This window comes from Zosterops lateralis (genome assembly GCF_965231275.1).
Source record: "Zosterops lateralis genome assembly, chromosome: 6".
NCBI lineage: Eukaryota > Metazoa > Chordata > Aves > Passeriformes > Zosteropidae > Zosterops > Zosterops lateralis.
The window spans coordinates 14,641,144-14,656,924 of record NC_139761.1 but is presented as its reverse complement, the minus strand read 5'-3'; the positions used below and the strand labels follow the sequence as shown (position 1 = coordinate 14,656,924).

At 40.3% G+C, this 15,781-nt stretch overlaps 1 protein-coding gene across 6 annotated transcripts in view; it reads right to left on the bottom strand.

Moving 5' to 3' along the window:
• Positions 1-7,917, bottom strand: part of DICER1 (dicer 1, ribonuclease III) — a gene marked incomplete at its 3' end in the record, with an annotated part of 66,154 nt that extends 58,237 nt beyond the window's left edge. For 5 of the 6 annotated variants that reach the window (XM_083863200.1, XM_083863201.1, XM_083863203.1 and 2 more), the window contains exon 1: positions 7,617-7,761. Of the gene's footprint in view, positions 1-7,616; positions 7,762-7,836 lie in introns of those variants that run through there. The other variant, XM_083863202.1, reaches the window with a different exon arrangement.
• Between the last annotated feature and the right edge of the window lie 7,864 nt (positions 7,918-15,781).

The window sequence follows — 15,781 nt, the reverse complement described above, 5'->3', positions numbered from 1 at the left end:
TTTTCCTAGCATAATTTCCTCCTCACTTTGGTTCCCATCCTGGATTTACCACAGCTGATTTTTATACACAAAACCACAAAACTACTGTCGTAACACACGTATTTATAACACCAGCTATTAACAGTAAGTGAGAAGGTACAAAGCCACAGAACCCACTACAATTATTTCAATTAACTGGTGAGAAGTAGTAGTTTGAGATTAGTTTTTATGAGGCTGTAGATCTAATCTGATGACAACCTAGTGCTTAAAGAAGCAACCCCACTGTCACTGCTCCCGCCCTTCTCTAACAGCTTTGACACTTGTCTGACTCTTTGGGGAAAAAAATAGTTCAGGACAATATAACCAAGTGGTATTTTTTTTCCCTTGACCTAGGCAAGTTTTCTACTGGCTCAGCAAGCTGAATTCATAGTTGATATAGATGAGAGGAGTATTAGAGCTGGCATGAGAAGGAGGTTGTCATCCACTGTGACAGCCACTTGAACGCCTTCATTACAGAAAACAAGAAAATTGGATTAAACAGGTTTTTGACCACACAATTTAAAATCAGACACCAGTTTCTCCTCTCTGTTGTCAACAACTGCTGAAATGTGTCACACTAAGATAAATAAAAATTCCAAACCCAAAACTTCTTCCTGTGTAGTCCAAAATTATTTAAATAGTGCCAAAGGAAACACCTAGAGGCAGCAGACAGCAGTAATGGGATGAACTGATGAAAGATTTAACAATTCCTAATAGCTGGCAATGTATGCATTAGTAGAATTAGTGGCACACTGCTCCAAATGCCTGCCAGAAATCAGCACCTGCTTCATCATTATGCCAGTCACTACATGCCCTAAAATCATCCAATAATTCCTTGCAGACCCTCATCAGCTGAGTAACTGGTCAGTAAACAGTTTTAACAAATAATGAATTTTGACACTAAAAACTCATCCTGTATTCAGTTTAAGCAACAGACAGTCATTAGAAGACCATTCTCCAGACAACTCACTATTAATCAAGGCAGGTTTAGCTTCTTAAATTCAACATAGCAAAGCATTAACTATGCAAGGATTACAAGAGGGAAAATTGCTCATTTCCTGGAAGTTGATCATACGTCTTTCAAAGACCCAGGGAGCTCATAAATGTCTTTGGCATCCTTCCAATCCTTTTTTCAATTAAATACTTGAAGATAAAAACGCATTATTTTCCTAAACTCTACACACTTTCTCCTCCAGAGCTTCATCACCCATCATGCCTCCAATTCGCTCAGTAGGTGGTAGAGCCACACTTCTGTAGTGGAAGATTTCATTACCTTTAGAGCCTTTGTGGCTGATTACACTGTAAACAAGCCCACTGATCTATTTGGTACATAAACCTCTGGATATATTAGGTATACATTTCTGGAAATATCTGGATATATGTTTATTTTTTGAGTTATAATCTTTGAAAGTATACAGACAGTTTCTTATTGCCCTATCACTTACAGTTTGCTATCTTTCTTTAGTGTCAGTGAACTCCTGAGGCCAATGCTGATAGAGTTCAATATTCTTCAGAAACAATGAAGAAAGAAAAAAATTTCCCCACATGCTTTTTTTAACACATCATAAAAAATGGTAAGGTAGTCCACAAGACCTTTCTGACAGTAACTATAGAAATAATGAAAAAGATACAAAGATAATCCCATGACTCTCAGTAACAAGCTTCTGTCACTTCCCCCTTACAGTCTCCACCATTCATGCTGACTCTGTTCATTAAACTGGCAGAAAATATTCACATTCCAATTTTCCTCTTATTCTGTCTCACAGAAACAAGAAAGGATAAGCAGCAGGAAGAACAAATGACAAAAACACACATCTTCTTGGGGACTCAAAAAACACACAGCAGAAACAGAGGTTTAAATGTGTGTTTATTTGGTTTAAGATGTAGTGCACTTTTTAATGTCCATTATCTATCTCCAATTCCATTTCTACAGTCTTAGAGGTCATTGAGATAGCACTATGTTAGTTGCCACTTTTCATGGCAAGAACCATGAAAAACTACTTTCAATAGCCAGAGGGGAAGCATTTGATTTTTTCCCCAAAACAAATTTTAACAAAAGTCATATCCCTTCTTAACGACCTGACACAGCAATTTGACAATATGGCCATTTAACTTTGTTGAAAGATAGCAAAGGTTGTGGGTCACTAAAATAAATTGACTGACCTGAGCTTTTGCTTGTATTGTAAGCACTCATTTTATGTCTTCTTCCAAAACCAAAAGCCTAGCAGCCATTGACCATGAAGGCATAGCAAAGCACAAGTTTGCCTGCTCAGAAATACACAACTTCAGTGAGGAATTAAAAGTCTTGCTTGAGATTGACCTGAGACACTAATATCTGAATAAAGAAGAAATACATAAATTAATATTCTGAATCTATAAACCCCCAGTTAATAAGTCAGATCAAATACATTTAAATGTTTTAAGGTATGCAGAATATAAACATCTGAAAAATGTCATTTATTTATACACCTGAAAGTAAAAAGAGGGGGTGAAAACCCCACCCTGAATTAAGCTGCCAAAACCCAACGAGAGAAGTTAAGTCTTCTATGGTTTGAATGCTGTCTAGAATTCAAATCACCCCTAGAAGTTTTACTACAAACTACATGGCAATTTCACCTTTATATAGCTAAGCCTTTTTCATTTCTGTTTGAACAAAAAATATAGAGCAAAAATAACATAAAAGGCCAGCAACTGTTGAAAGAAAGCTGTAAGAAACTTGGTCTAGATCAGAAACAAAGCAGACTTTGCAAACAAAAGAGAAACATGAATTGCAAAGGTAGCCAGCCCAGACATGCTTGCCTAGCCAAATCACCACAATGGAGTCAAACAAATTAACTTTAAAAAGCAAAATGTATTTACCTCACTTCCTAATGAAAGGAGATTTATACAATCAGTAAGTGGGCAGGTCTAAAACTCCAATTCAGTTTACAAAATAAAAGATTAAAAAAAAATCCTAAATTCTACATTTAAGACAAATTTCTTTACTCCTACCCAGCTACTTACTAGCATCTGAGCTGAGGAAAAGGCTGCTGAATGGCACGACAAACTATCAAGATCAGAATCCAAAAGAGAAGACAGGTACTGGAAATCAGGTTTTAATAACTAACACTCAGGGGTTGGGTCAAACATGCATTTGAGGTCGTGGGGTTTTTATGTTTGTGTGTGTATCTGCACAAATGAAAAAACACAAGGATACTGATATTTAAAACAAAACAAAACAAAACAAACAAAAAAAAAAAAAAAAAAAAAAAAAAAAAAAAAAAAAAAAAAATCCCAAGGCCAGCTAAAACAGTCCTAAACTGTCCACCTCTCTTCCCAGCAACCAATCCTTCCAGTCAGTAGCCACCCTGCTGCTTCTCAGATCTCTCACGCTCATTCAATGAGCCCACAGGAATTAATCCTTCATGAAGGATAACAGAGTATTTAAAACATGGGCAGAAACTGATCATGCTAGCTCACATCACACAAGTACTGAGTCACTGACATAAAGAGAGGACAGCACAGCAAACCAAGATTTTCTATTACCATTAGCAAAGATTAAGAGAGAACACTTTTGATTTTTTGTCTTGGTAAGAAGGAACTCAGTAGTAACACCCGTGCCAACCAAAACATGTATCAGACTGACAAGTGTATTGCACTTAAAGGAAGGGCCACAACAAGCAGTACTGAAGTCTCCTGGACCCAGGAGTAATTTATGAAAGTGGAAAATATTGCTCCTTCTCCTTCCCATCAGAGAACAGCATTTCAACACCTGCAACAGTGCACGTAAATTCCTTGACACAAGCTTCAGTTCTCTGCTTCTCGACTGTAAGATTTTGAAGGCAACAAATATAATGCAAAACTGATTTAACTAATGCAGTCTGTAATGCAGAGCAGAAATAACAAGGGAATTCCAAAAATACTGCTCAGTATGCAAACTTGAAAAATCGTGATGTTACTAGATAAGCCTGCAAGAACTATGAAAACCAAGAGTTGACCTAACATAATAACATGGCATAGATTTAAGTGGGCACTGCTTTGTTTTCTAGATTAAGTCTTCTAGAATGTTTATTTTAGTAACAGTCCTAAAACCACCATATCCCAAATCAACACAGTTTAAACATCAAAACTTGAAATGTCAACAAAGACTGTAACTTCAGCTAAAAAATTAACTTTTAGTTTTTATTATAGATCAAGTTTCTTCTCTTCTGGTTTATCACAATACATATGGTACTCACAAAAGGGTAAAGGATGAAAAAAATGTATCAGGAAGGTGTGAAGCAAAATCATGCTTTTTGACCTACTCCAAGTATTTGTAGCCTTCAGGATACAGCATTCTAAAAGCACATTGCACACATTTTATAGAAGCATCTGTTCTACAAAACACTACAATTATACTTTAATTTTTATACTTTCTCTAAAAGTAGCGCTTCCTTAGTGTGTGTGTGTATATATATATATATATATAAAAAAGTGTATATATTATATATAATTATACATATATATATAAAATTAAAAACAAACTTCTGCTATCAGTCTGAAGAAATTACTTGAATACATGAAGGTGACAGAGTCAGTCAGGAGCCACCCTGCTGTTCTGCCAACAACCTACCACTCTACATATACTCTCTAGTTAGCATAACCTACACGAGAGGGAAAAAGTCAGAGAGAATTGTGGAACAACAGAACAATCCATCTCAGAATGTTCGGAAGTTCTCCCTGCTGCCTGGTAGTGATGCCTTTTCACTGGCCCTAAAATCACAAGCCAGACACTTTTAGGTGATAAAATGGAGTCACCTTTACAAGGATCCTTATGATGCACAACATGCTGGATGAGAAGTGTCAAAGATGCACACATAACATAAAGCCGATACAATTTGTATGTTCAGTAAATTCGCATAACTGATGAGAATCCCCAAATGGAGACACAGGTGATGAACTGATACCCCCTGGTTCTACTCTTTTCTGAACCTCCCCTCAGGATAATAACTGAACTTTGTTCATGAAAATGTATCTCAAGCAGTCATTTTCCACAGTTCCCAGAGAACATAACCTTAGACCCCCGAGGCTTGGAGCCACCAGGAATTTCTTTTGTCCTTCTGTCTAATAGAGTAGGTAAAATGCTACAAATACAATAATAGGCTACAGAGCTACAAATATTTACGTAAAGAATATAGAGAATATATAGAAGCAAAATGGCAAAAACCAGTTTGGTATCAATAGATTAACCTATGCCTCAAAAAAACCTGTCTGTAGTCTTGGCACGTATAATGCTCATTGTCCCTAAAGCCCTAGAACCCTTTTCAAAATCTTCCTGAACTCTTGCTCTCACTTACATTCTAGAGCTTATTGAAAGAGAAATTAAACTATTTTAGCTCTTTTATCCATTTTCTCTAATAACTTGCTGCTCTTTTACAAATGCATGTGTTTTCATTTGGTTTTGCCAGTAATGTGCATTCAATGCACATTTAGTCAGCTCATACTGAAAGCCAAGATGGGTCAAGCAGTGATATTCAGACTCTGAGCACCTGTGCTAAAGCAAATCCATACGCCTTGCTGAAAAAGTGGAAAAGCACATTTTTAAGGCTGGAAAGGAGAAACACCTATGGACTTCATTCAAAAAACCCATGAAAACACACTTGGTTTTGAACTGCAGGTTTTAGGTTTTTTCCATTTGTATGCTACAGGTGATCCAGATATATTAAAAAATAATAAAAAAAAGTGTAGCTTCTAGAAAAACACAGTATAATATAACAGACAAAACAGCTTGGTTGGCTTCCCCCTAACAGTCACCAGTGGAGAACATGTATGCAGCTCTATAATTGCAGGGCAGGCAGAAGTACCTTCCATGGACCAGCTACCTCGGTGTTTGCCAAGACTGAAAAGATATTCTTGCTTTAATAGCTTTGGGTGAATTTCACTACAAATTGTTTCAACTGTCTTGTAAACTTCTGGTATTCCCAACAGATTGATGCACTGTGTCTTTCAGTTACACATAGTGTAAAGGAGCATCATCACATTTGTGTTCAGTCTGTAGGATACAGAAATCCTTCAAAAACAGCAGAGAAACAATCAACACTTCCCTCTTCTATTTTCTTCACGACTCTCTTTGTGATGTTTGTTATCCCTTCACTAGTATGTCTCCTCCTCATGTGAAAAGCTCCAGTCAATTTTCACTGTTCCTTAGACTAATACAACCTTTCTAAAGTAGAAGAGAGATAAAGAGAAAATACCCAAACTGCATTTAATATTAAACATATGGACTGAGAACAGGTTTATACAATGACATATTGATGCCATTTCCTTCTCAATTAATTGTTAATTCCTGTATTAACCACTTTGTGGCTGCCAAGTACCAAGTACTGACTTGTCACTTTCACAGAACTGTATCATCAGGATGCTCTGAAGAACAGCAGTAGCTAATTCAGAGTCAACACTTCTGACTAAATATATACATATTTTTTAACCCTACCAATTAATAAGGTAACAATCCAATTATTAAGCATATAAAAAAACCACCTTCCAGCTGAAAAACTGCTAGTAGCATCTTCAAAGCTCAAAGACCGCAATGTGGAGAGAGACAGTAAGATTCTCTTAAGAGAGGAACTTAAGAGAATAGTTATGAAATGAATTTCAGTTCGTGTCTGTATGAACTTGCTAAAACAAGCACCACCTCCACCTACGGAACATCCACGTGCAGTCAGCCTTTCAACACAGCATCCAGAGTGGCTTTTTTAAAGAAAACATAAAACACAGTAAAACACGGTAAACTGAGTGTCTACAGAGTTAACTGTTTTGATTACCACGTTTAGGCAAAGAAAACGGAAGACAATCTTCCAGCCTACACACTTTCAACATTTGAGCCCACCACGCAACTTGGAGCCCAAAATCTTAACATCAAAAATACTCAAAGCTGATCTGAAGTGCCAAACATCCTCCAGGCTGTTTGCAGTTAACTGACATTCACTATTTGAGAGTCACTGTTATTAAGAACTAATTTCTGCTTAAGCATAAAGAACACAAAAAAACCCCAAACCATCTTTTTTTTTGTTGGTCAGCTATCAATATTACCCTTCATTTTCAACTCACGCAAGGTATTTCTCTATTACCTAACACCGCAACAAAATATGTCTTTTTAACCTTTCATTTTCCAACGCATATTCAACACAGCAGAAGGTCTGCCTTAACCACGCTGCCTTCATTTACCCTGAAAAAGGATGGAAAGGAGGCAAAGAGGGGAAACGAGACATTCCTATATCGCCTTTAACATCAGCACTGCCGAGTTTAAACTCCTTTACTACCCGCCACTGCTTCCCCGGACACGGCGGGAGGGCCCCGGAGCCCCCGGGGGGCGCCGCTCACAGACAAAGCCGAGCGGGGCCGCAGCGCGGCCCAGCCGAGCGGGCCCCACGGCGCCAGGGGAGCTGCCCAGGCCGATCCCGGGGCCCGGGCAGCGTCGGCCCTGGCTGCCGACGGGGCAGAGGCGGGGCGGCACCGCCCGGGCTCCGCGAGGGAGGGAGGGACGGACGGACTGCCGCCATCCCACCCCGCCGGGGCCGCGGCAGCTGCGGCACACCCGCGCTCGGCCGCCATGCAGCGCCCGGCGCGCCATCTCCTACCTGCTCGGACCGGACCCAGCCCGGCGCTTCCCCCACTACAGGCCGCGTCTCATTGTGCTCCCGCCGCCGCCATTTCCCCGCTGCCGCCGCCTCAGTCTCCGCAGCTGTCAGGTCCCTCCATTCACCTGGGCCCGGGACGGCCTCCCCCTCCCTCCCTTGCCCCTGCGCTACGGCCGGCGCTACGCAAACGGAGCGCCGCCCCCGCCCCTCCCGCCCGTACCAACGGGGGCCGCCCAGCGCCCGCGGCGCAACCCCGCTCCGAGAATTCCGCCCTGCGCAATCCGCACGCTCCGCATCCCCCACGCGATGAGAGGAGGCAGGCGATTGGCGGCCGCGGCCGGGTAAAAGGTGAAAGGTTCGCGAGGCGGCCAATGGGACGGCGGGATACAGCGACTGCCGGAAAGCCTCCGGGCGCTCACGTGCGTGCGCGCTCCCTCCCCTCCCCCGCCGGAGCGGCGCGAGCGCTCGGCCGTGCCCCGCGGGCGGGTCTCGCGCGCTGGGGCGGGGGGCGGCGGGCGCGCGGCACCGCTCGGAGAGGGCGGCGCCCGCCATCTTGGGAAGGGGGTCCAGGGCCGGGCCTTCGTTCCTTGTGCCGCTGGGGCACGGCTGGGCACGGGAGGACGAATCTGAGGGAACGGGGTTGTTCTGTCGCACGGCAAGCCGTAGGGAAAAAAACCGTGGTCCCTTTTGGGTAATGTGGATAGAGAGCAGCGCTGTGCAGTCTCGTGACTGTGTAACACAATCCCACCTTTCCACACACAGGTGGCCGTTTCCATCAGAATTCTCCTTCCTGCCACAGACAAAGCGCTACTTTTCCACTGGGGAGCCTTCAGTCCTTGCTGGTGCAGGGCCCAGAAGGAGGAAGAAGAAAGGCCAGCTGGAGGTGGTTGGGTTATATGGGCTCCCAAGGCAGCATCTCCTTCTGTTAATTGCGTAAGGCAGATTGTTGCCCGGCTGGACCACTGGTCTCACTCCGGTATCTTGGCAACACTCCACTGATCTAGTAGATATTGCTACTAAATGCTTTTTAAAGTGCCCTGAAATATCTGAGATTAAACAGCTGGCATAGGGTAAAGTTTTGCCGTGACCAAAACTTTTCAGCCAGAGGTGGATGAGTTACATTTGTGTTAAGCCGGGGACCAAGTGAGAGTCTCCTGTGATCACATGTGCTCGCACAAGGACTGGATGGTGATCGGCCTTGGTGCCTAATAAAGCAATGACCATAAATGTGATGCCACTTCTGGCCAGTCACTGCCCTTGTAAGTCGTGCAGAAGGCAGTGTGTTTTCAGTGGCAGATCTGTTGCTGGACATCCAGCTTCCTCCTTCCATCTCCTCTCCACCAGGGACTTGCCATGGTAACACAACTGTGCCTACAAAATCACTGTGAAAAGATAAAGCTGACTGGAGCACTCCTAAGGTTCGTTTAAAACAACCTGAGTAAATTACTTCACATTCAAAGTGATCTAGAGGTCTGGGCTATTATCAAATTAAGTATATTTTCTCGGCACAAACCTCTGCTGCTGTTTAGAGCACATCTTTTGTAATGCCCACCATTATGTTGTTAAATGCTACAGTACTCAGTATTTTTATAGGATTGAAAGGGCATCCTTCTGGGTTTTTTATGGATGGAAGAATAATTATATCCCATGACAAAAGCTGAGGAAGAAGAGCAGCTGGTCTGCCTTATCCAGTGGGAACTGTCAGAGCATATGGATCTATTTTTCCAATTTTAGCTGAAGTACTGAAGGAAATTGGCATTCTTGATTGCTTCTAACATAAAATAGAGCAGAAAGAAATCCTCCTTAATGCAGGCCATGGTTAAATAATGAATTTTATCTATTTCAAGTAGGTTCAAAGAGAAAGCAAGCAGAACACTTAGAAAACAAAACAGACACATACCAGGAGAATTATGGAAGTTATTTTCTTATAAAATCAGGTGTCTTTCTCCACAGTTACTTCTTCCTTGAGCTTGTCTGCTGACAGGAGTTTTTGATAAAAAAACACAGGATACAATCTCTGCTGTTCCTTACAATCCCCACTACCCTCTCTCCATTCTAAGAAACAAATATTTGATGTCATATATTTGTGTCATCAGACCTAACCTTAAACCAGAGTTTAAGCCCAAATTAAAATTTTACTTTTATGTTGATTTCACAAATTCCTTGCAAAGATTTTTAAAGTAAGATGAACTCATCCATGTGAGGTGCAACTGAAAAATTCCACATATTTTAAACTGGTTGGCATTCAGAGTTTGGTAAAAACCCACACAACCAACCATAAAAACAAAGCAAACAGGCTGTGGGATGAAAAGGACATATTGCCCAACTATTAAAATGTGGAAAAGAATAAGTGACAATGTACCAAGTAACAGCCTTCCCCTTATCTTTAGTACTATATATACTGATATTTACTCTGTGGAGTAACTGTTGTTAGACAACAGGAATATAGAGCCATTTATCTCTCTTTTTTAAAAATCAGTAATGAATGGGGAGTGGAGGCTTTTTTTTTTTTCTGTTGACTAAAATTAAAAAAAAAATTCTGTTTGGGTTAGAAAAGATGAAAACTGACATTAAAAATCACTTTGTCACAATGAATTGTCTTTGTTCGTGCTACAGAACTCTCTAATCACACGGGTGGACACCGGGCGTTTTGGCTCCACTCGTCACATCAGGTTCCAAAATGGACTCTGAAGAGATTCTTTCCTGCGGGACAATGGTGACCTCTGTTGTTCCCTGCTGTTGGTAGAGCCACGATGTCTTTGGCCTGGTGGCACACACTGGTTCACTTAATGTACTTTGAAACAAGTTGGCAATTACCAAGGAAATACATGCCCAAGTGTTGCATTCTAGTTTCTGGCCAGGAAATTCAGCACTCTGTGTTGATTCAGCACTCCACTCGGGAAATTTCTCCTTGAAGTTTTCTTCTCAAGAAGCCCCTAGTCTGGCTACCAGGTTTTCTAGCTGATAGCCGTGAATCACTGCAGGAAAGAGCAGTTGTAAACATTTTAAACCACAGTGCTAATAATAACACCTGCAATGTATTATGGGGAAAAGCTGCAGGTATGGTTATAGAGAAGGACATTGGAAGAATGAAAGAACCCTTTTTGAACAGATTCCATTTCTAAAATTGAAGCTTAGATTTTAACAAGGTGTTAGGTTGCATGAATCTTTCTCCCATCCTAAAATGCATTAAAAAAATACGGCATGCTTTCCCGCTTCAGTGACCCGGACTTTGTAATTCCAAGGATATTTTCCTTAGTGCAAGAGAAACTTCAGTAATTTTTTTTTTTTTTAACCTCTTTAAATTACTGACATGAGGATATGAGCTGATGTAGTTTGGAAACTGACTCCTCTGTCTCCTGGCAACATTCCCCAGGCAAAGTTCCCTGCTTTTTCCTTGGATTTCTCCAGGCTGATGATCTACTCCATCATCTTCTACTTAAAGTCTCCAGAGTGTCTCTATCACACACTAAAGAAGCTAAACAAATTTAAATCACTGGTAAGGAAGAAGGATGGAAAAAAGAAATGTTCTGTTAGGAAAGAAATCCCTTTTTGACCCCCTGTAGCTTCCAATGGGTGAAAAAAAAACAAACAACGGGGGACAAAATTTATGTCAACCATAAGATTTGTGTTCAACTCTGAGCTTGTAATTGTGCTGGCTGTTCTGGAATGTCTCACAGAGAGAATATTTTTAAACCAAAATTGGCTTCCAACTCCTCTAGAAATAATTTTTGGCTTATTTTGATGCCATCAAACCTACAATGGGTTTGGATGCTGTGATTAGTTTTCCTATAAACTTAAAAATACATCAAAAGTAGAAAAAAAAAGGGAGTCATAAAAGACTTTGGTGTGACTAAAAACATCTCCTGAACACGGGCAGCAAGAAGGAAAAGTTTTGCTCAGGGTTACTGATGATGTCAGCCCTTGAAGAACTGAGTACTGCATTGTTTTCTTTCAGGTTTGTGCCAGTAGGGAACCAGAGGAGCAAGGGGGAAAGGCTCTTCCTTTTTACCTTTTCTAAAAGTGGGTGCAAGGCTTCTCTTTTTCTGGTCACCAGGGACTTCACCTGACCGGACTTTTTTTACTGAAAGAGAGAAGCAATTCTACAAGTAGCTGCAACGGCACAGTGCATAAAGATCTGTTATGCAACAGTTAACAGAAGCTCCTAATGTCCTTGAGGTATACCCTTGTTAATGCTCATTTATGCCTGAGAACTAAGAAATACCACTTTACAATGTATAAATCTACATTTATGTCGATTCTTGATAACATGCAGAAAATACATATCAGCAGAGTGATAAATCTGTTCCCCAGGGTACAGAGCAACCATAAAAAAGAAATGTAAAAATAATCAATTCAAAGTATTTACAGCAGATGGAGCTATACATTTTGCTTTGATCATTTGTTATATGACATTCCAAGATAAAGTGTAGTTTGCCAGTGGTACTGTCTTACCAAAAAATGGAGTTAGTCACAGAAGGCATCTCATCAATTGCTGCAATTAGCTCTCCTGAAAATAATCCTTGTAACATCAGTAGAAATAGCAATTCAAGAAAAGATTACCATCATATATTGGTGTCTTAATAGAGATCACACCTCAAGTCAAAGTCTTTGCTATATCCACTCACCAGATTGAAGGTTCTCCTGCTCCTGCTGGCTTTTTGTTTACTGACCAGGTAAAATGAGCCCTGGAGAGAGGATGAAGGCTTCAGTTTACACTATCAGCAAGAATATATGTGATGGCCACAGGGTATCCTTAGGAGGTCTGGGCTCCTGCACAACCCAAGGACATACTCAGTGTGTACACATGTGTAGGGCTCCTTATCTTAAATGAACCCTGTGCTTGTCTTTGTCACTGCCAAGATCCAGATGGATCCAATGTTTCCAACACTGCATGTGCATCACCTTCAAGCTACAAAAACTGTGATTACACAGCAAGGATAAGGGAGATTATTTTTGAGTTTCTGTCAGAATTACTTTTATCCCAGAGTAGTTAAAAGGAAACCAGTCCAATGGTTCCTGTGTTACTATGTTTGAAATTGAACTAAAGTTTGGATCTTATACCATTGTAAAAGTTTACTCTGCTTCCACACACTATGACCCATCTTGCCTATTTGAACTTCATGCCCTCCGCAGTGCACTTGCAAATTCCTATCCACAGTGTCCGTAACAAAAAAAAAAAACACCAAAAAAACCCCCCAATTTTTAAATTAAAAAAAAAAAAAAAAAGTTTGGTCAGACTGGACAGGTCTCCGAGCAACCTGATTTCCTGGAGATGCCCATGGCAGAGCAGTTAGACTGGATAACATTTAAAGGTCTCTTCCAGCCCAAACCATTCTATGGTTCTGGAAATCTGCATTGCTAACAGGACTGGACCCAAATTATCCCAAATTCTCAACAGCACCATGAATAGTCTCTTGCTATGTATGCTTGGGTGTGGGGGAGGGTGGTCCAACAGGCAGGTACAGCTACTCCAGGAGTGGTTAGAAACACTTTGAAAGCATGTGGGATGGTTTGATTTTGTAGAAAGATTAAAGGAGTCCTAAAACAAGTCCTAAAATGTGATACCCATGAAACTTTTAGAGAAGAAGCATTCCTATACCTTTCCCATATGCCATTTCCTTTCTCTGTGTTTATTCAATTTAGTTTATTTTCTTTTTCTCATATACTGCAAAGGGAATTAAGGTGTAGGGGGAAGTACATAGTATATGAAATGGTACTGCAGCTAGTAATTTACTAATCCCCAAGTCTTAAACATAAATATAGAAACAGCCCAGATAATTATTTACTGTTCTTACAATTTGTTTAAGCACAACTGTTTTTGTAAGCTTTCCCATGGCTTCCCTTTATAATGCCAGTATGCATTAATAAATTAGTAATTCTTCCCCTTTATAAAAATTTAAAATCCATTTGTTTGTTGACCAGAAAAAAAGTTTAGATTCTTCCTCCAAAATGAAAAGTCACTTTTTGGGTAAGTGGGAAACAATGCACTTTATGAATTTGCTTTACTGAGGTCTTCTCTCCTAAAAAGTGCATTTAGTTTCTGGGCATGAAAATGTGTAAATAGATAAAAATTATATATATAATAGAGACAATATATAATAATAACAACAACAGTTAATAAATTAAACAGTTAGAATCCACAAGGACAAACCCACAGATAACAGATTAGATACAGGAAGCCTGTCCATTTATTTCAAAATTGGAGATTCTGTAAAATAAACTGGAGCTATTCACTAGTAAATACTATTCTTATTACAGCATAACAGTTTCTAAAAACATTTTGTTTACCAGCTATACAGAAGAATTTAGTTCTTTCTCACAAAAGTTAGCTTTGATCAACTAGTGCAAACATCCAATACAAGCCCGTGACTGAAAGTGTTCAGAAGAAATGTATTTGAAAGTACATGAAAATGCCTTTCCTTCAGTATATCTGGACACCACTCAAATCCTCCCAGCATTTGTTGTCATTTAAAAAAACCCCATAATTCCTCACCACTTGCCAAAGAGAAACATGTATTTTAAATATTACATTCCTTACTTACAAATGATTTATTTAAGATGAAGGCCCTCATTAACTCTTTAGTCATCTAGCACTTTACATTTTAAACTAGAGAACTTTACAAGAAAGGTAAAACAGTTTATTCAGCTTTTTACACAGCGGTATACAATAGCACAAGGTGGTATGCCTACTAAAATGTTTTGTTCGAGACAAAAGTTGAATTTTTTATTACAGTAAAAATATTTGACTTGTGTAACTCATTTGGCATTAAAATGTGACTGCATTGTTTCTCTCAAAAACTTAGCAGCATTTACATTACTTGATTCACATCAGACCAGTCATTTTGAAATAAACAAGAGTGATTTTCTGTTACAGTCTGAATAATGGCCATGGACCAGGGACCCCCCTGTACAAACTGGTCCTTGGACACAGCAAATCTACTCTGTGAATCAAAGAGATTCCAGGAAGGCCCAGTGAAAGTGATGAAACCATTTGGGAAATAAGGTATTACCTGTCCTTAACACAGCAGCAACGACCTAGCAGGAACTAGCCTGTCTTGGAATGGTAGGTTTTAGTATTTCTTACTAAGGTAAAATCATATTTATTGGTCCTTCTAACCTTTTCATGAAGAAAAAAATATATTAATCACTCAGGGGCAAATTTAATGTTCTAAGGACATAAACTTAGACATTTTCCCCCGTTATGTGGAGAAAATAACCTGGGTCTCATTTTCCAGTATCAACAGTAGTAGCTGCTGGTAAAGGAATTGTCAAAAGTGCCACTGAGGTGAAAATAGGAGGAGAAAAGTGGAGGCAAATAGTGAAGGAGAGAAGTATTTTGATGATTCACCATTTCAGTTAAGATAAACCTGAAATGACTATGGCACTTGAAAAAATAAGGATTAAATTTTCACCCTTTGTGAGCTCTGGAGTTGTGTGAAGCGATGGACAGAGCAAGTGAGCTACTCCACAGAGAACATGACTTTTCCGTATAATTTAGTGTGAATGTATCCCATCCTCCTGCATAAATGGCTTCATGATCTTGGGCTGGTATGGGTGAGGACAAGCCAATACTGTGTGTCCTGATTACATACAAACCTGGAATGTGAACAATGGTAATTTGGGCAGCTGTACTTTAGTGTTATCAGTGGTGTGCCAGGGGAAGTTATTTACCTGACAAAAACCTGCACAATGTAGAAATACAAAGCATTTAATGCTTTTACCTCCATTCAGATCTGTTACCTATAAGCTCAATGGAAACAGCAGGCAACCTATTGCCAGGGTATGAGCTTTCAGCTGTAGCAGCCTGGGAACTTCCATGGCCATACCCCAGCCTGAAACCTCACCCTTGTTTTCCAGTTACTTGTTCCCTGCTGCTGTTCTCTTAATTGAAGATGGAAGTAGATGTTAACTTCCTCTCTTTGGAGGGTTGATTGTGAAGAATTTAGGCAAACAAATGCTCTGTGTAATTGGAGGTAACTGAAGTGAGTGGTGTATGGTTGGTGTACATTGGATTTGTATGGGCATTGCATAGGCTTCAGAGACTTCTGGCCTATGTGGTTGATGTTGATTTAAGTGCCCGCAGGGCCAGATCTTGTAGTGTGTGCTTAGCACACAGATGTGTTGCACTGACTTCCACAGAAGTAGAGGAACTGAACACATCA